A 21,390-nucleotide genomic window follows, 5' to 3' on the forward strand; every position below is an offset into this window, starting at 1 on the left:
ATTTTTTAAATTAGATTCCCATTAATAAAACAAATGCTGGAGCTGTAGATAGATCACCACTCCGTGTAGTCAAGGCTGTCAGAGTTCTCCAGGAGGCCCAGCTGCACCCAGGAGATTAGCCTAGAGCTATGTTGTCGCTACTGTAGCTACAGCCCAATACAGTTATTTCAGATTAAATTTAAATTACTGAAACTTAAATAAAGTTTAAAGTCTAGTTTCCCAGTCACACTAGCCACATTTCAAGTGCTCCACAACTAGAGAATGCACATGAATAATGTACCCTGCAACACAGAAAGTTCTAGCAGACAGCAGCTGTGGAATATATTGCCCATCACAGAGTACACTGACATAGAAGGGAAAGACAAGTGAACAAAAAGTGCAAATGGGCTTTAAAAGGTCCATGAACTTCAAAATGTCCATGCATTCTCTTTGATGCAAAAATATTTTTGAAATCCATGCATTTTTCTCCCTATAATACACATTTTCCATGAGCATTTTAAGACTCTTCATATGCTGACAACATAGGAAGACTTGGGGTTGGGCTGAGGAAACTTCATGCTCATTGCAATTATTTCTTTCCTTCCTTCCTTCCTTCCTTCCTTCCTTCCTTCCTTCCTTCCTTCCTTCTTTCTTTCTTTCTTTTTTTCTTCCAAAGGGGAAGTTTCCGTTAAAAGGATGAAGAATGCGAAGTTCAAAATTTAAGTAATTTGGGACCAGCAGTTAGCATAATGGCTATGTCGCTGGACTCCCACGTAGTTGACTGTGGTTCAAGTCCTGGACCCAGTGGCTTAAAACTCACGCCAGGCGCGTGTGCGTGCATGCCCAAGATCCCAAGAGGAGAATGGAGGAGAAGGAATTGCAGCGTGGCCATCCCCCCTGGGGGGTGATTTCTCACTTTCTGTCTCTCTGTCTCTCTCTTTCTGGTGAGCGCACATGCCCTATAGCAAAAACCTCTTAAAAATATTTAAGTAATTTGCCTGAGTGAGATAATACCTGTTGGATCCAAGATTTGTATTCTAGTAAAAAGTTCAGATTATCTATTATGACACCATGGTAGTCACAGGTATGACTATTGTGACATAATATGACAGCATGATTTGTATTGGTAATAGAGAGTTGTTGGCCTCCAATAAATTTAGTCAGTTATGGCCTGAATGTTTGTATTCCTCTCAAAATTCATAGCCTGAAATCAATCCCCGGTGTGATGGTATTTGAAGGCGGGCCTTTGGGAAGTAAGTAAATCATGAGGGTGGGGTTCTCATGTTGGAATTAGTGCCCTTATAAGAAGATACCGGGGGGCCAGCAGGTAGCGTGGTAGTTAAGCCCCCGAATTTCCACATGGCTGACTGCAAATTTGACTCCTGGTCCTGGAAAACCTCAGACTTTGAAAAATCACACCAACAGTGAGTTTTTACATTCCCGGAATCTCAGGAGGAGAATGGAGGAGAAGGGATTGTGGATGGCCATTCCCCTTGCCCCCGCAGGTGATTTCTCACTTTCACTCTCAGGACTCTGTCCAGAGCACACACCCTGTGGGAAAAAAATCTTAAAAAAAAAAAAAAAAGAAACAAAGAAAAAGAAATTACCTGGGAGCTACAAGAAGAAGCCATCCATCTGCAACCTGGAAAATGGTCCTCACTAGACCCTGACCAGTCTGGCATCCTAATGCTAGACTTCCAGCCTCCAAAAGTCTCATGTGAAAAATACACACCTGTTTTTCATCGGCTACCAATCTACAGTACTTTGTTACAGTCGCCTGAACTAGGGCAAAGTATAACAAGTGATCTTCTAAATAAAAGAACAAATAAATACCTGCCATTATTAATGCTAGGGAAAGTGCACCTATTTAATTATATATGCCAATATTTTTTATCTTGACTCTTCTCCCTCTGTTTTGAGTTTGTGTAATCTGAATTCAGTTTCTTAGGAAAACTAAAATGTGTGAACACCAGCATATACTAGCCTTTAATTGGGAGTGAACACAGGAAGGAGTTTAGAAAACACAGACTTCGATGTAAAGTTTAAATAAAAGTTAGGAAAATCTGATATGCCAAAAATGTGTATAAGACATACTTAGGTGGGAAAAAATTTTAATATGATACATTTTTCAGCTTTAAAATAAAAGAAGCCCATATGTAAGCGACTTCAACTGACCACGTGACTGAGAAGCAGCTGCCTGCCGTATTACCTGCATTTCCCCAACCTGGTCAGGCCAGCTAGTGAGGGACTTCCAGTCTCCCCGTATCTCGGCTGTGCTGGTAAAAGAACTGAATGACATAACCTTCAAACTGGGGATGATCTGATGACAGTTAAAGTCCACTGACATCTTTAGTTCAGTGTACAGAACCGTTATGGACCATTGAGAAGTCTGCTTTTTTCCCTCTTTTCTATTTAAATAATAGGTCAGTGTGATCTTGGTTGACTGCTAGTATCTGTACGTCGAGCTCCACTTGCAGATGTCAAGCTTCTGGTTACGCCGCTGACGTAACTCGTAATATGCCCCCTATCTAACTGCTGTTCCTCTTTATATGCTGTAGAATTTGAGAAGTATAAAACATGCAAATTAAGATTATGAGAAAATTGCCTCCTTTATTTTCTTCAAAAATGATGATTTTTATATCCACGGATATCTGAGTAAATTCAAAACTATATTTCAAATCATTTCCACTTAAAAACTAAGTTAGCGATGAGTACTTGCTTTGTGCAATTTACATTTTTGGGTGTTCAGAGGATGGGAATGATGTATAAGAGAAAGTTCATGTCTATAAGAAATTGACAGTCATCTTGAAGACACACTAAAGCATAATTAACTCCTCCTAAAAAGTTGGGGTGGGGGGTGGGACGGCAACAATGCAATGTCTGTGAGGCTGAGGTGTGTGGGAAAGTTCCGGGTGTGCGTCTAGAGACCGCCTTGAACTCACTGGGAACGTGCGTGCCCACGACCCAGGGTTGACTGAAACTGCAGATGGATCATGGTATAAAGGCTCCGTTGGCCATGCCTGTCTCTCTGTCTCTTTATCTGTGTCTCTTACTCATGGAAGAAAGAAAAAACTTTTTAAAAAATCAAGGTAGGGAGAAAACTGAGCATGAAAGTGATGGTATGTAAGGAGAAAAATCTGTCACATAATAGATTTATAAATTTGATTCTGTGTCTGCCCCTACTGAGCTGGTTGGAAACCAAAAATCATAGCCACTATTTATTTCATTACCTGAAGCTTAAACAAGACTTGGAAAAGATCATTTTAAATGTTATATAGGAATTACACTTCATCAGTTGCTTGAAAAATTGAAACTAACAGACCTGTACTTAGATCACAAGTTTGTCTATAGTTAGTTTGATTTCATTCTTTTACAACATAGCTCTTAACTTTATAAAATAGTCCTTAGTAAAGATTCACATGACTACCATTATTTAAAAAGTACTATGTGTGAGACTTTTTTTATTAAAGTCTTCAATGAATAATTAACAATATTAGGCTCAGGCATGATAGTATGCACTGGTTGATGCTGCTACTTGGCAGACTTGGGCCTCATAGAAGGCCTGGGTTCGATTCCTGACCCACCCTAGAAAGTCAAGTATGTTAGTGTATGCCTGTCACCCCTGTTATTTGGAAGGACAGGATAGGAGGCTTGCAATGCAGTGAGTAGCTGCACAAAAAAAAAAAAAAAAAAAAAAAAAAAAAAAAAAAAAAAAAAAAAGAGAAAGGGAGGAAGAAAGAAAGGAAGGAAGGAAGAAAATTGGGACCAGCAGATGGTGAAATGGTTACATCACTGGATTCCAGTGTAGTCAACTATGGTTCAAGTACTGGACCTGGTAGCTTAAAACTCACACTGGGTGTGTGTGCACGTATGCTCAAAATCCTGGGAGGAGAATGGAGGAGAAGGGATTATGGAATGGCCATCCCCCACCAGGGTAGGTGATTTTTCGCTTTATGTCTCTCTGTATCTCTCTCTTGCCTCTTTGGCAAGTGCACATTGCTCTATAGCAAAAATCTTCTAAAACAAGAAAGAAAATTAATAATATTAAAGAATAAGTTTTTGTTTTCGTTTTTGTTTTTTGGAGAGGTTTTTGTTATAGTGCACATGAGCTTGCCAGAAAGACAGAGGCAGAGAGACAGAAAGTGAGAAATCACCCCCCAGGAGGGACGGCCACATCGCAATCCCTTCTTCTCCATTCTCCTCTCGGGATCTTGGTCATGCACGCGCATGCACCTGGCATGAGTTTAAGCCACCGGGTTCTGGGACTCGATTTGTGGTTGACTACACAGGAGTCCAACAACATAGCTGGTCCCAACTGCTGGTCCCAAAGAATAACTATTATAGTATTCACTGTACAACAAGAAACTAAGTTTAGAAAGGATCAGTGGCTTGTCTGAGGCTTCACAGCTTGTGAGGGAGAAGCTGGAATCTGAACAAAGCTCTATATTATAGATTTCCTCTTTATTAGTGCCTTAAAATTCAATCTCATCTATAAGATTTTCTATAAAAATAAGAAATTATAAAATATATAAATAAATATATAGAACAGATTTATTTAACAGTAGAGACATTCAAGAACCCAGCATTTAATTTTTCATCAGGATATATTAAACATTTTAATCTGCTTATTTTATAAGTTTGAGTCAAAGAACATTTGCAAAATGAAGTGAAATTTACAGACCTTTAGTTATAAAAAGTGTTGTCATTTTAGACTGAAATAAAATGAATCAAATGTAAAGATTTTAACAATTTCAAAGAATGGATTTATTAGATATAGCTTTGGTAGAGATGGGGAGAAAGAACCATTTTTTTGAAGAGGGTTTTTTTTTTTTTTTTTTTTTTGCTAAAGGGCGCGTGCACTCCCCAGACAGACAGAGAGAGACAAAGAGACAGAAAGTGAGAAATCACCCCCCCCCAGGGTGGATGGCCCCGCAATCCCTTCTCCTCCATTCTCTCGGGATCTTGGCCATGCACACACACCCGGCGTGAGTTTTAAGCCACCGGGTCCGGGACTCGAACTGTGGTCGACTACGTGGGAGTCCAGCGACATAGCCATTACGCTAACTGCTGGTCCCAAGAAAGAACCATTTTTCATTCAGTGCAGAGCTTTCTTTATAGTTCTCTATTTAAAGCTATATTGACATTTAGTAGGCTTCTCTCTGATTAAATATTTTGTATTTTAACTAAATACAAGAACTGTGGGCAGGAGATGGGAAACGGTATGGCAGGAAGGAAAGGTGGCACGTGTGCATTCAGGTGAATCTAAGCCGTGTTCACCTTCAGTGACAAATGCTTAGCAAGTTACAGGGAACATGTGGAATCTCCAGAGAATGACACAGCCAGGCAAAGGGGTCTTCCATGTCGCTTAGCAGTTGGGATGCGTCGCTTAGCAGTTGGGATGCTGCCCTTTGATCAAGCAGCCCACAGCTTTGTGGACAGGTTTTTGAGATAGAATAAGGACTGCATAGGCATATACAAAGCAAGTGGCTTTTGTTTTGTTGGGGTTTTATTTGGGTTTTTATAATAATGTGTACAACAATTTTATGAACTATTTGTCTTGAGAATTCTAATATAGCTAGTTAGTTAACATGGTATTTTAATAACCCTTGGTTAATGTTCACTCAACAAATCACTACCAAAAACCCTTCAAAGTTAGAAAGATATATTAAATAGCATGCTAATGGTACATAATCATTTGAACATGGACAATATTAGTACTTATTTTTGAACATGTGATTTCCAAAGGCTTAAGTACTATACTTAGAAACCACTAAAGGAATTTTGTTAAAGATCGACAACAGCACTATTAACAGACAGACATTTTGTACTGACCGTTCTCTATTTCTTTCTATCTCTCATTTCTCTCTTTTCATCTTTCTCAAAAGTTATCGTAATTCTTGGCCAACTCAAATATCCTTACTCTCTTAGGATGTTAAGGTGAAATTTTGAGAAATCAAACCTGGGACTTGATATGTGTGATTCATATAATCATTTGATGGCATCTATTCGCTAAGTTTACAAAATACCTATTTTTAATTTCTTATGTCTAACAGTACAATTATTGCCTTTTCAACCTTCATATTAATTTATTTATTACTTAAAAATAGCTTAATGATGAACGCTCTTTCTTTCTCTGTGCCCAATATCTCTTCATAGTTATATCTGGCTTCTAGCAACTCATTTTATTTTTCAGAAAAATTGAGGTTTTCATGAGCTCCTCTCCCTTAGCTATGTGTCAACTAGATTTCCATGTTTATAAAGGAGTCCCAGGCTCTCCCATATCTGTTGTTGCATAATTATCTTTCAGTCTAAATTGCTGAGTCATTGGTTATTTCTTACCAACAAACTAATTTTACATATTTCATAAAGAAAACACAGATTCATGCTATCAAAATCATTTCAAGAATATGTACTGTGTGGAAGGCAGAAGGCTTAGGCTACACTTCCACTCATTGATTGACTTCTATAGAAATTAATGCATGGATATTACATTTTATGTCACAGCCCAGAAGAGTATTGGACTAAATACTAAAATCAGATTTCATATGGTTCTGCTACTGGTTCCTCATGGTGGTCTTAGAAGAGACTTTAATCTCTTTCAGGAAGAGCTAAGTTCTTCATCTTCAGACTCAGGGACGGATGAGATAATACCCAAGAAGCTCACCACCTCTAAGCCTTTCCTGTCTCCTGCAGTTCTTGTTACTAGAATCTGTTTTCTGAGTATGGGAAATTATATTTTGATCTGAGAGTAATTCTTTCTAGAAAATTATAATTACTCTGTAAGCATCAAGACCTCACTTTTGAGGCTTAATTAATGTTTAAGACATGTTTTCTTGTGAGGTTAAGAACAGATGCTAGATAATAAAATTCATCTCAGAGCTGAGAATATAGGAAACAAATAAAAAGAAGTAGTTTCTAAGCAATCCTATGTGCTACCAAAGGGAAGAACTAGGAAGTGTGAAAAACAGCAACAACAATAATAATGGCTAGTATTTATGAGTGCTTACCTTAAGCCAGCTATTGTGTTAAGCATCTTACATTTATTATCTCATCTAATCCCCATGACAGATCTATGGAGTAAGCATTACGACTTCCATAGTGAGAAGGTAGATATGGAGATTTGGGAAGCTTAAGCAGGCATCTGAAATCACCCATTAAATAAATGTGGCATTTACTTTGCATTTTAACTCCAGCCATCCCTTTTTGTAATATCGTATCACTTATCATTAAGAATAATGCTACACTTTAAAATAGGGTTAACAGCAATAATCCCTAGGCATGTGGATCCTGTTCAAACCTAAGAAGTGATACTGTGAGGCAAATTTTTGCAAGTGAATTTCAAGTATGTCTATGACATACCAGATTGCTCATGGCTTTATTAGAGATTGATGAAAACACAAATTACTTATTTTGAAAATTGCTATTTTCCGGAGAAAGTAGGAAAAAAGTAAATTTTGTTTAAAATGTGCTTTTTATCCTTTCTGATCTAAATAATATGTGTTTTTATATTGTTTCCTCCTTATGAACAATATGTGTACTCTTGTAATTATCACTATCCTAAGCATTTGTAATTATCACTATCCTAAGCTTTCTACACAATATCCAAACAGACATCAATTGTGACTTATCCATCACATAGAGCTGTTACACTGCTTTTCATATGACATTTAAATAGTGAATTTTAGGTACTTTTGATGGCATTAATGTCATGCATTATCATAAAGTACTGTCTTTTCATTATAATATTAGCATATGAACACTAAGTAGACTAGTTTATTCAGCTGACTTTATATTTTCTTCCCAATACAATCACTGGTTGTTCTTTGGGAATAATCATTTATAGGTTGACCATGAATAGGTTTCTAAGCGGCTCATGTTCCCAAGATGACCTAGCACAGCAGCAGAATCTCTGAGCTTGGTCGGGCAGTGGGGTGGGGGAAAGAACACAGGAAGTACCAGAACCATCTGTGCACAGATTGCTGTGTACACAGCATGACACAATAAAAACCCTAAAGTGGAATGGCTACCAAGACGAACAGAGTCACAGATTCACCTTCCCAAAAGAAAAGCAAGATGGGAGCTTAAAATTCAAATTGCTGATAAATACAGGGATGAGAACTCACCTGCACATCTGAATCTGCATGCAAACTGAGGTTCATATCTTACCTACATTTGAAATCTATATTCTTTTTCAAAAGCAAATAACATATTTTCATTTTTTATACTGCACACTAATGACATTAAAAAAAACTAGTGAGATTAGAACTCATAAAATCTGCCGTCTCAACACACATTTATGTGTTCAACATATTACCGTTGACTATAGGTGCACTGTAGTGACCCTGAGAGCTTATTCGTCTTGCTAAACTGACAATGTGTGCCAGTTGATTAGTGACTTCCCATTTTCACCTCCTTCTCCCCTCAGAACTGCCATTTCACTCTCCGATTCTATGAGTCCTACTGTTATAGATACCTGATATAAGTGGAATCATGCAGTATTTGTCTTTCTGTGATTTTAGTAATTTTTGAGTATTAATATAGTTAAAGAATATTGGTAATGCAGAAAAGGATGGAAAAAAGGAAAGTTATGCAAAATCCCACATCTTAAATATATATATGCTTAGTATTTTTATGCGTATTTTACACTTTTTTAAACTAAACCACGAAGACATATTACTCCATATGAACAATTTTATAAAATGTTTTTCGTCACCTAAAATATATTGTCAGTATTTTATGTTGTCATTAAAATTTTTTGAAGTAATTTGTAATGGTCATTTAACAGGTTATTCAATCACTTCCCTTTATTTTTGTCACAACTTTCAACTCATGATTTTTAAGAGGAATTTTAACTTAGCTACATTGCACTCCTGTCAAGCACAGAGAAATTTTTACCTTCCCGTTGTTATCTTAGAAGCATTTTATATATTAATAACCAGCCAATAAACAAACAAAACATCATTGCCCTGATTTTTATACTCACTTGTCGAATGAATAAACGGATTTATGTCATCTTCAGTTCTCTATTGGTAAATTGGAGATCATAGTTCACAAGCAGTAGTATGAGGAACATGAGGTTTAAATAAGGCACTTGCCACAATATCTGATACATAATCAATATGGAGTAAATGCTGGATATTATAATTACAGTAACAATAATGATATTATTTAGTATAACCCACTTTACTATGAATCTGTTATGCTCTGATTTTATGCTGCCTTTAGAGGTAACTTAGGTGGAAAGATCAAAGGTTAAATTCTTGTTACTTGATATGAGGGTAAATAACTCTTTCAATTTTGTATTTGTGTTTGCAAAATAGTGCTATAGCAGCCTATTTTTCAGCATTGTTGTAAGAGCATACTATACATAACCCAGACACAGAAAAAAAAAAGAAACAATATTAAATCAGCTTCTAGTTCTAATATTTCCAAGCATATACATTTCTGATTCAAACTAGTGATAATTAATCTAACAAATGGTAACTTAGTTACCAAATAACTATTTTCTTAACTGAGCAACAAGCATGGGAATAGTAATGTATTTAATTTTGAAATGCAATACCAGTATACAGGTAGAAATGTGACCACAATCAGGAACATTTATTTTCTTGACTTGCAAAAAGGCAAAAAAAAAAAAAAAAAAAGAAGAAAAAATTGGGGAAAATAATTGTGATACAATCAACCCCTCCAGTTTTTGTGGTCAAGACTATTACTAAGTAACTGAATCATCTTAATTAGATTCTATTCATATGCCTAGAGTTATCTGAACACTTTCTTGATTTGGTCAGTCGAATTTAAAAGCAATAAAAACATCAGTTAACCGAAGGAATGGTCTCAACCACCAAAGCAATTGTTGTAACTTTACATAAAATATATTTTAACATTTAATATTCTCTACCTTTGGGACCAGGAGTTGGTGTAATGGCTATGTCGCTGGATTCCCATATAGTTAACCGCTGTTTGAGTTTCAGACCCAGTGGCTTAACCTCACGTCAGGGCACATGTGGATGCGTGCCCAAGATCCCGAGATGGGAATGGAAGGAAAAGGAATTGTGGTGTGGCCATCCCTCCTGGGGGGTGATTTCTCACTTCTGTCTCTCTCTCTCTCTCTTTCTGTCTGTCTTTCTGGTGAGCACACATGCCCTATAGCAAAAATCTCTCTCTCAAAAAAGAAAGAAAAACAAAAAAAAAAAAAAAAAAAAAAAAAAACCTCTAAAAAAATTATCTACCTTTTATATCCTACTGCATATGCCTCTGAATAAACACAATTAAGATAAAAGGGTAACTTTACCCTTATAACCTGAAGAGCAATCACTTGCATCATTCCATTTCTTCCTATACCTGTACGAGGCAGGGAGGAGCAAGAGGGTACAGAATTTACATGGTGTGGCAAGTTCTGATGGGGATTCCTGAGCACATTCACCATGCCTTGTCGTGTCATGTGGTGTTCTATGGTCATGAAAGTATTATTAAAAGTAAAAAATGTCAAAAAGAAAAAAAGGGACCAGCAGTTGGCGTAATGGCTGTTGCTGAACTCCCATGTAGTCAACCACAGTTTGAATTCCAGACTTGGTGGCTTAAACTCATGCCGGGCACGTGTGCATGTGCAACCAAGATCCTGAGAGGAGAATGGAAGGGATTGTGGTGTGGCCATCCCCCCTGGAGGGTGATTTCTCACTTTCTATCCCTCTGTCTATCTCTGTCTTTCTGGAGAGCGCACCTGCCCTATAGCAAAAAGTTCTCCAAAAAAATTAAAAAGTAAAAAAAGTTAAAACTAACACCTCTTCCTTCCTCATTAGCAGGTATAAAGTCCTTTGAAGAAGAAATTAAGAAGGAAAAAGCTTCTATTTTATTACTTACTTGCTCGTTGTGTTTAGAAAACATAAGCTTTTGTGATACACATTAAGGTTAATGTTTCTCAAATATGAATGTAGCATATGAGACCAATATGAATTTTTAATCAAATAACAAAGTATATTCTATAAAATTTCTATTGTGTTTAACTGCCCATTGGTCTAAGTGTAAAGCACAGAAATAACTGCATACATAATCCTCAGCCTGAACTGTGTAGAAGATCAAGTCGACCTTATACTGACAATGGTTTGTCTCCCATGGTTTAGGTTTTGGAATCTGGTCTTAGTGGGTGATGACAGAATGTTCCCCAGAAATTCACATGTTGGAATTTGATTGTATTGATTGTATCATGAGTGTATTAAATGAACACTGAATTCCTCCATGGTGCTCCATGGTGGGGCCTTTGAGTATGATAATGCTATTAGGGAAGGGCCTCCAGGTTTGAGTTCTCATGGATTTATAAACAAAGGGATGAGATCACCTCAGCAGAGGAAGAGGAGTCCACACGCATACGGACCACCGACTGCTTATTTCAAAGTTCTGCCTTCTGCTACTTTGTGGTGCTTTTGCATTTTCCTGTTACCTGAACTGTGAGTGTGGCAAATAAATCTGTACCTTCTTATTTGTTTGTTTATTTATTTATTTATTTATTTATTTTTTAGACAGATATTTTCACCAGAGAGATAGAAAGCAAGAAATCACCTCCAGGAGGGATGGCTACGCCATAATTCTTTCTCCTCCATTTTCTTCTCAGGATATTGGGCACATACGCACCTGTGCCTGGCATGAATTTTAAGTCACCAGGTCCAGGAATTGAACTGTGGTTGACTATGTGGGAGTCCAGCAGCATAACCACTATACCATCTGCTGGTCCTGACTCTATTCTGTTTATAAATTACTCAGTTTCAGATATTTCTCTTAGCAACATAAAAACAGACTATAACAGTTCCAAACTTGAGCTAACAATAAGGAAAATGTGGGACCAGAGGTGGTGTGGTGGTTAAGGCACTGAACCTCCACATGGCTGACAGTTGTTCAAGTCCCAAACCTGGTGGCTTGAAAACCACATGTACATTTAATACCCAAAATTCCAGGAAGAGAGTAAAGGAAAAAAGATTATTTCTGTTTTATACATAGTTTCATATAACTTATGTCATTTATCCTCTTTTTTTCTATATTTTTTCTTGTTCTTACATCTTCTTTCTAAAATAGAAGTGGATGAATATTTTGAAACAGATCATATTTTATTCTTTGACCAAGGTGAATATTAATACAGATTAAAGGTTGTCATCCTTGACACTGTTGATGTTTGGGTCAGATAATTCTTTATCATGAAGGAGTTTTGCAGACCCCGTAGCAGCACCCCTGGGCCCCACCCACTGCATGCTAATTGTAAGTTCTGCCTCTCCCAGTTGTGAAACCAGACCTTACAGATGCTGCCAAATGTCGCCCTCCTGAGGGACAGAACTGACCCTCAGGTAAAACTGTTGGTAGAGACGGTGGTTAAGTGCCTCCTGGAAATTGGTTCTTTATGTTTTAGGCACTACGAAGAAAATGGACACATTTTAAGAACTGACTCAATATTTGTTTAATTTTTATATTAGTACCTGTTGTATACAAAAAGTATATCCTGCATATTGAGAGACCCCTAGATTTTTATATTAAAACAGATAGTTGTGGTTATGAAATTATGCCTACAGATACATCTTTTGTGATGTACAGAAGGTGGAATCACTACTGCATCACCCAGTCAGCATAAATATTGCAAAGAAAAATGACCCTGGGAGTTTTCATCTTTGTATGTGTTACTTCAGGAATATCATACAATTTTTTTTCTGAACATTTTTACTATAAGCTTGATTAACTACAAAATATTTCCTTTGTCATTAGTTATATAATTTATTTTAAACTAGGATCAATTTAAATATATACTTTCCTTTGGTTAATTTTACATTTTTCTTATTTTAAAAAGAAATGAAATTTTTTTGCCATAGGGCACGTGCACTCACTGGAGAGAGAAAGAGAGGCAGTGAGAGAAAAAGTGAATAATCGTCCCCTGAGGAGATGGCCACACTGTGATCCCTTCTCCTCCATTCTCCTTTCAGGATTTTGGCCACACACACCAGGTAGGCTTTTCAAGCCATCAGGTCTGGGATGTGAACTATTGTCCACCATGTGAGAGCCCAGCCCCTTAATCACCGAACTACCTGCTGGCCTCAAGGAGTTTTTGCATATTTTTGATTTTACTGAAGTTAGAAATTAATGCAAACTGTATAATGACACTAGGATCAGTTTGTCGAGTCAGATTTACACAAATCAAATCTCTTCTCTAGAGCCTAAAGTTACCAGTAATTTCAAGAAACAAGAAATCAGTAGGCTGTGGTATGAGGCCTAAAAGCAAGGCCTGGTGTCATGTGTGCACAGACACCTGAGAAAAGCCAAGAGGCTCTCAAATGGCTACCTGCCAGCTCCCCTCCTACCCTGCCCCCCAGATAAGGGGATAAGGAGGTAATACAACACCTTCCCCTGTCAGGCACCAGACTCAGTTCCCACTGGTCCCTGAGTAGTGGGCTTCTGACTTCGGTTCCCTGACGCCCTGCAAAACTGTCATACAAGCCAATGATATCCTCCTCTTGGAGCTGAGGTACACAGCCTGCCTCCCACAGTCCTGGTCCCTCTCTCTGTTTCCAAGTGCACCCCAACATGACCATGCAAGGTGTAGGGCATCTTCCCCCTCAAGGCTGTGAGTTCATTTGGCAATACACAGCTGCTGGTCTCCTCTGCCCTGTCATGTGCCAAGTGTTGGCCATCCCCATAACCCAGGGCGAGAATCTCCCTCACCAATAGAGTAAACTGGAAGTGGTTAAAATACAGGGACAAGCAAAGCAGGGGAGGGCCAGTACACACGCGTAGTTCCTGCTTTGGATGAGCATTCTGGCCTGGGGTTCTAAAGGAAGGTCTCTAATAAATAGGCAGTTTATCACCTCACACTGAAGCATTTAGATGAGAAGTACCTCCAATGAATGGCTCAGTGGTCACCTGGCTTATAAGTTGTTTTCCAGGCAGCCATGATGGTGAATCCAGACGCTAAATGTGTTTTCTTTTTCTTTTCTTCTTCTTTTTTTTTTTTGGAGAGGATTTTGCTATAGGGCGCCTGCGCTTGCCAGACAGACAGAGACAGACATAGAGACAGAAAGCGAGAAATCACCCCCCAAGGGGGATGGCCACACTGCAATCCCTTCTCTTCCATTCTCCTCTTGGAATCTTGGGCACGCACGCACACGCGCTCGGCGTGAGTTTTAAGCCACCGGGTCCGGGACCCTAACCGCAGTCAACTACGTGGGAGTCCTGCGACATAGCCATTACGCTAACTGCTGGTCCCCAGACCCTGAATGTGTTTAACACAAGCAACCTAAAACATCCTGCTCAATACATTCCACAGATAATGACTTCAATTCTAGGATTTTGGGGATACTTGGGCATACACTACTATTCAGAATTTTTACAAAGAAATTGCTTCAGGTCACTTGCCTTCTTTCTTCCAAAACAAGCATGAAAGGCTGGAAAGACTAATATGAGACTATTCATGAGAAAATACATTCCATGTAGAAATGCAAAAAATATACTTAAGAACATTGTGGTAATTCTTTTCAAGCCTAATTACAAAAGATTTGATATTATTCTACTATGAATAAAGTTATTTAATGTTTTAAATGACTAATTTCTAATTCAAGTCATTTAGATCGCTTGAAACTTTGAAAGTCAGCATACTAACTAGTTATTATATTGTTGCTTTTAATTCATAAGGGTGATAACTGCCATCTTAAATATTTGTTCTTCTCTTCCTAGCTAAGCTAAATTAAATAGGTGATAATTAAGACTAACAACTCAAGAATAAAGCTAATAAAAGAATATCTTATATATTTGCAGTGTTTTAAATTTTACATCTTCTCTCACATTAAACAGGGGTTTAAGTGAAATGCTGATGAACCGTATAACTGTAACTCAGACTTTAACACTCTTTGAAATCACCTGACATAAATAAGGATTATCTTATGCATAAAGGTAGCTACAAGATCTCAGGAGGAAAGAAGACCTGAGGAGATGTACTGAGATTGATAAACTTTTTGCACCAAGATACTGTGAGAGACCGAGTTGTGTTTATTTGCACGCTAACCTTTGATGAGCGCAATCTGAAGACCACTCATTGAAACTTTTCTATTCAACATGTGGAACGTGCAATACTATTGAGATATTTTTCTTGCTGAATATCTCCTTTTCTATGATCTAATAGTGAAAATTGTTGTGCTAGACAATTTTTAAAGTCATTATAACCTACAAAATAATACATTCTGTGGGCCACCACGATAACTATAGGAGGGCCTTGTGGGTAGGGAAGGAGAAAAGAATTAACCAGAAGAAAGAATGTGTATCAGCTCTCAGAGAAGAATCTACATTCTGGATTGTTAGGCAGGATTTCTAGGTCTGCAATTAACTCACTTATGCAAATACCATAGCCCTGTGGGTTTTGGTTTCCTCATTAGTAAAATAAGGGATTGAGCTGGAAGGTCTCTTGGGAACTTTCCAGCTTTAAGGGTCTTGTAGAGTACACACATAGCTCCCCTTTGTATTAATCAAAATATCTTATTTATGAAACATGCTGAAGCATAGTTCTCTTTCATTATTTTATTCTCATCTTCAGTCAATTACCATAATGTCTGTGTATACTTTTGTTTTAATAGGTTTACATCTCCTAGAAAATTATTTCATGAAAATAATTTTGGACTAATGTGTACAATAAAAATCATATCCCCTCTATTCCACAATAGAAGTATATCATTATTTATAATTTGGAACTGCAAACATGGGTTTAATTAATCTTACATTATTGTCTACTGGTAATTTAAGTTTCCTATTATTTAATCAACCCTGTTGATTTCATATGTCAACTTAACTTTGAAAGTACTAGAGCGTATATTTAAATTTAGATCTTGTAGTAAGTAACTGGATATGAATCCCAGACTAAATCAGGCATACCGAGTAGTTCTCCAACATATGACCTTGTTGCCATTTGTAACCATTTGGACCTAAGTAGCAACTCATGTTCACCATGTTTTCTCATTGAACAGAGTCAATAGTAACTATCTTCCAAGTAAACAAACTGTATTGGAAAAAAAAAAATTAAGAGATTTGTGTGATAGGGCACGCTAGAAAGACAGAGAGAGACAGAAAGCGAGAAATCACCCCCAGGAGGGATGGCCACACCACAATCCCTTCTCTTTCATTCTCCTCTCGGGATCTTGGGCATGCACGCACAAGTGCCTGGCATGAGTTTAAGCCATCGGGTCTGGGACTTGAAAATACACGGTCGACTGTATTTTTTCACTAAAATACCATGAGAGATTGAGTTGTGTTTATTTGCTTGCTAACCTTTAATGAGTGCAATCTAAATCTCCTGACATAGCCATTACGCCATCTGCTGGTCACAAAAAACAATTATCAATCATTGCTGATCACATACATTCTTATACACATAAAAAATGAAAAATGACATTTTTCACACTTTCCATTTACTTTTTTCCAGTTCAAATGTCAGCCTCAGATGTTGAGCTAGGAATGAGACCACTGAGTAGTGGACTTTTTTTTTGATATCAAATGACAAGACCTCATTATCCTTTTTTTTTTTTTTAAAGAGGTTTTTGCCACAAGGCATGTGCACTCGCCAAAGAAAGACGAAGACAGTAAGAGGGAAAGTGAGAAATCACCCTCCCCCCCAGGGGGAAAGCCATACTGCAATCCCTTCTCTTTCATTCTCCTCCCAGGGTCTTGGGTACACACACACACACACATGTACCCGACAGGATTTTCAGGCCACCATGTCTGGGACTCAAACCGTGGTTGGCCATGTGGGAGTCCAGTGACATAACTGCTACACCATCTGCTGGCCCCAAGGCCTTATTATCTTTTAATACCTACCCCATTAAACTGATATTACTGAAATAAGACTACACCACAAATGATCCTGTGTATTTTTCACTATCTCACACAGATCAGGCAGCTGGAAGGATGATTTATCAGTTGATACATCTTACCACCAAGGTGAGTGACATTAGATATATAGAGTTTTTCTATTTACAAAATATAACAATTTCAGTCCCCAAGACAAACTACTTTTAAAAAGAGTTAAGTAGGGAGCAGCAGGTGACATAATGCTTATGTTGTTGGAATCCCGTTTACCACAGTTCGAGTCCCAGACCTGTTGGCTTAAAATTCATGCCAGGTGTGTGTGCGCTCAAGGTACTGAGAGAAGAAAAGGAGAATGGCTCGTGGTGCGGTCACCCACCTCGGGGAGGGATTTCTTGCTTTCTGTCTGTCTCTCCAGCGAGTACACATGCGCCACAGCAAAAATCTCTTTTTTAAAAAAAGCTAAATAATACCGCCTGTGTTTGAATCTAATCTAAGTTCTGTTTCTCTTAATGGGAATAACATATTTGATTACAACATACAAATTTATTTTTTATCTAATTATCTGAAAACTTAAGACCACAGTATGTCTTATGTACGCTATATACTATCATGATAATTTTGAGTGTCTCTGAGTAATATGCCATTGATAGCTATTAAATCTATTTTTATATTGATTTACATTTAAAGAAAAGTTTATTTATTTCTCCCATAAACAAGAGACAGAGAGATGGAAGGACAGCCTCCCAACGAGTCTTCCTGCTGGGACCCACTCCAGCCTCAGCCAGCCCTGCATCTGGCCGTGCATACTCCTGGCATATACAGGGAGGTATGGGACTCAGATGTGAATTCAGAACTATCCCATGTGTGTCAGCCTTGCAGGGCTTTTTATCACTGGTTACAAAGCACAAATAAATTAATAAATTATATTATTTTTCCTTCTGATGATAAACCATTTATATGTAACCATGGAAGCATACTCAGGAAACTGTGGTTTAAAATAACTTTTCTTTCAGACAGGGTCTTGTTCTTAGCCAATGGGGGACATAGCTTTGGATTCCTCTGGGTACTTTATTCTGATCCTTAGCTATTTTTTCTTCCACCCCTACCCCCTATATTGGAAAGAATATGGAATGAGTTTGATTTTAGAGTATACAAACATGGCTTTTAATCTTAGTGCTAGCCTTGTATGTGAGAATAGGGGGAAATTATCTTCTCTTTACTTCAGTTATTTCATCTGGGAAATGTAGAGTGGCTGCCATTTTTCACAGACTTGTAGTAAAATTTTATTGTAATGGATCTAGAGGGCTAGCATGGTCCCTGGCACTTGAAGGATAGAACAGTGACAGGAACTGGTGAGGTTACATGCAAGTAAATTTTAGCACAATGCCAGGACTCCTGTGTGGGCTTGTATTTGTGTTACATATTTTTCATTTTTTATAAAGATTAAAAGAAATTAATGAAGCTTCTGGAATTCTGTTTCTGATGTATATATTCCCTCTGTGAACATATATGCTAGTGAGTCCAGAGCCTTTTAAGGATAAACACTCTCCCTATTAAATATCAAGGTTGAGATTAATATAATCAGACAAATAGCAGCTCTCAAACCCAGCAGAAAAAGGGAAAATTCCAGCTCAGTTTAGTACCAGCCTTATAGGCTGAGGCAGGAAGTTGTGACAGTGAGCCAATGAAAACGACAAATACATCGCACCACCATATGGAACTTCAGTTTGCAGATTGAATTCAGATGCCTTTGCTCAGTCCTTAACCCCTTGTTGTAATTCTCTTGCACTGTGGAAAGAAACAAATAAATCTCCTTCTAGAGTGAACCCAGTTCTTTTCTTTTTTTTTGATATCAAATGACAAGACCTCATTATCCTTTTTTTTTTTTTTAAAGAGGTTTTTGCCACAAGGCATGTGCACTCGCCAAAGAAAGACGAAGACAGTAAGAGGGAAAGTGAGAAATCACCCTCCCCCCCAGGGGGAAAGCCATACTGCAATCCCTTCTCTTTCATTCTCCTCCCAGGGTCTTGGGTACACACACACACACACATGTACCCGACAGGATTTTCAGGCCACCATGTCTGGGACTCAAACCGTGGTTGGCCATGTGGGAGTCCAGTGACATAACTGCTACACCATCTGCTGGCCCCAAGGCCTTATTATCTTTTAATACCTACCCCATTAAACTGATATTACTGAAATAAGACTACACCACAAATGATCCTGTGTATTTTTCACTATCTCACACAGATCAGGCAGCTGGAAGGATGATTTATCAGTTGATACATCTTACCACCAAGGTGAGTGACATTAGATATATAGAGTTTTTCTATTTACAAAATATAACAATTTCAGTCCCCAAGACAAACTACTTTTAAAAAGGGTTAAGTAGGGAGCAGCAGGTGACATAATGCTTATGTTGTTGGAATCCCGTTTACCACAGTTCGAGTCCCAGACCTGTTGGCTTAAAATTCATGCCAGGTGTGTGTGCGCTCAAGGTACTGAGAGAAGAAAAGGAGAATGGCTCGTGGTGCGGTCACCCACCTCGGGGAGGGATTTCTTGCTTTCTGTCTGTCTCTCCAGCGAGTACACATGCGCCACAGCAAAAATCTCTTTTTTAAAAAAAGCTAAATAATACCGCCTGTGTTTGAATCTAATCTAAGTTCTGTTTCTCTTAATGGGAATAACATATTTGATTACAACATACAAATTTATTTTTTATCTAATTATCTGAAAACTTAAGACCACAGTATGTCTTATGTACGCTATATACTATCATGATAATTTTGAGTGTCTCTGAGTAATATGCCATTGATAGCTATTAAATCTATTTTTATATTGATTTACATTTAAAGAAAAGTTTATTTATTTCTCCCATAAACAAGAGACAGAGAGATGGAAGGACAGCCTCCCAACGAGTCTTCCTGCTGGGACCCACTCCAGCCTCAGCCAGCCCTGCATCTGGCCGTGCATACTCCTGGCATATACAGGGAGGTATGGGACTCAGATGTGAATTCAGAACTATCCCATGTGTGTCAGCCTTGCAGGGCTTTTTATCACTGGTTACAAAGCACAAATAAATTAATAAATTATATTATTTTTCCTTCTGATGATAAACCATTTATATGTAACCATGGAAGCATACTCAGGAAACTGTGGTTTAAAATAACTTTTCTTTCAGACAGGGTCTTGCTGTGTCTGGACTCTCCTGCCTCAGCCTCCAAGTGGCTGGATCCCCTGTGTGCATCACCCCATTTGGCTTCTTCTCTTCCTTGAGGGGGAAGGTGGCCCAGATATTGAGCCCCAGCCTTCCATGTGGCCGCAGCCTCCTGGGTAACAGCATCTGCAGGTTCATGCTTCCACAGCTGGGCCTAAAATAACCTCACGTAGAAATAATACAAACTCTAGAAATACTGAAATGAGAGAAAGAAACACTGAGCTATTTTCTTTGTGTGGCTCTGCTGGAACATCTATTAATATAATCAGTTTAGCAATTATTTCAACATTGTGTATGCCCCTAGAGCACCAGTTAATATGATGCAATAGAATCATACTCTATTCAACCAATAAAATAATCTATACAAACTCAAATAATAATCAATTTTCACCAAGGGAATAAATTACATCTGTATCATTTGCATCTGATATCAATTCACTTCAGCAAACATTTAGTGCATACAGGGAGTCTGCTGTCTAACAGAATGCCATTCATGAAAGAGATGACAGTTTTTCCTCCACTTCCCAGTAGCTTACAGTCTATTTCTGAATCTTTTGAAATATATTCTACTGGAAATAGTCACATGATGTAATGGGAGAAAGAAAAAAAAAAGGGACTCATTCAGATTATTTAGGGAAGTCTTCTTGTAGAAGGTTGGATCTCCACTGAATCTTGGAAGATAAAAAGATTGGTCAGATGATGATGATAGGGTATTGCTACCAGACACAACATCGTGAATGAACGTGTGTTAAAGAAGCAGGTCATTCATGTATCTAGAAATATGAATAGCAAGTTCTAGTGGGGCACAAACACAACATGAAAATGATGGGATGTAAAATTACAGAGGGACGTGGTGGGTGAGGGGATTATATTTTAAATAACAGATTGGACCATATAGGCAATATAGTATCATTAAACTTGCTTTAAACAGGTATGTTATGATCAGATTTGCATTTTAGATAAAAATATGAGCAAAATGCTTTAAAATACTGAAATTCAATTAATATTAAGGGAATCAAAGAATCTGAGTCACAAAAATATTAACTCTCTAAACAATGAAATAAATTCTGTTCTAACTCATGAATGTGATGTGTTTACAAAAGCTACCCCTTGGGACCAGCAGATGGAGTAATGTTTACATCACTGGACTCCCATGTAGTCAACTGCAATTCAGGTCTTGGACTCAGCAACTTAAAACTCATGCCAGGTGCGTTTGCATGCGTGCCCAAGATCCCAAGAGGACAATGGAGGAGAAGGGATTGTGGCATGGCCATCCCCCCCTAGGGGGTGATTTCACACTTTCTGTCTCTCTGTCTCTCTCTACCTCTCTGGTGAGCACATGTACCCTAGAGTAAAAATCTCTCTCTCAAAAA

At 38.0% G+C, this 21,390-nt stretch overlaps 1 protein-coding gene and 1 long non-coding RNA gene across 2 annotated transcripts in view; one reads left to right on the plus strand and one right to left on the minus strand.

Annotated features, from left to right (window-relative positions):
* Positions 1-21,390, minus strand: part of CNTNAP2 (contactin associated protein 2) — a 1,579,711-nt gene that overhangs the window by 1,280,524 nt on the left and 277,797 nt on the right. The gene's annotated exons all lie outside the window — the stretch shown is intronic.
* Positions 1,149-20,126, plus strand: LOC102498261 (uncharacterized). The gene is made up of 3 exons (XR_333186.1): positions 1,149-1,232; positions 16,883-16,932; positions 19,982-20,126. It is a non-coding gene; the product is annotated as an uncharacterized LOC102498261 (long non-coding RNA).

The sequence above is a fragment of the Tupaia chinensis genome, unplaced genomic scaffold (genome assembly GCF_000334495.1).
Source record: "Tupaia chinensis unplaced genomic scaffold, TupChi_1.0 Scaffold000010_1, whole genome shotgun sequence".
Lineage (NCBI taxonomy): Eukaryota > Metazoa > Chordata > Mammalia > Scandentia > Tupaiidae > Tupaia > Tupaia belangeri.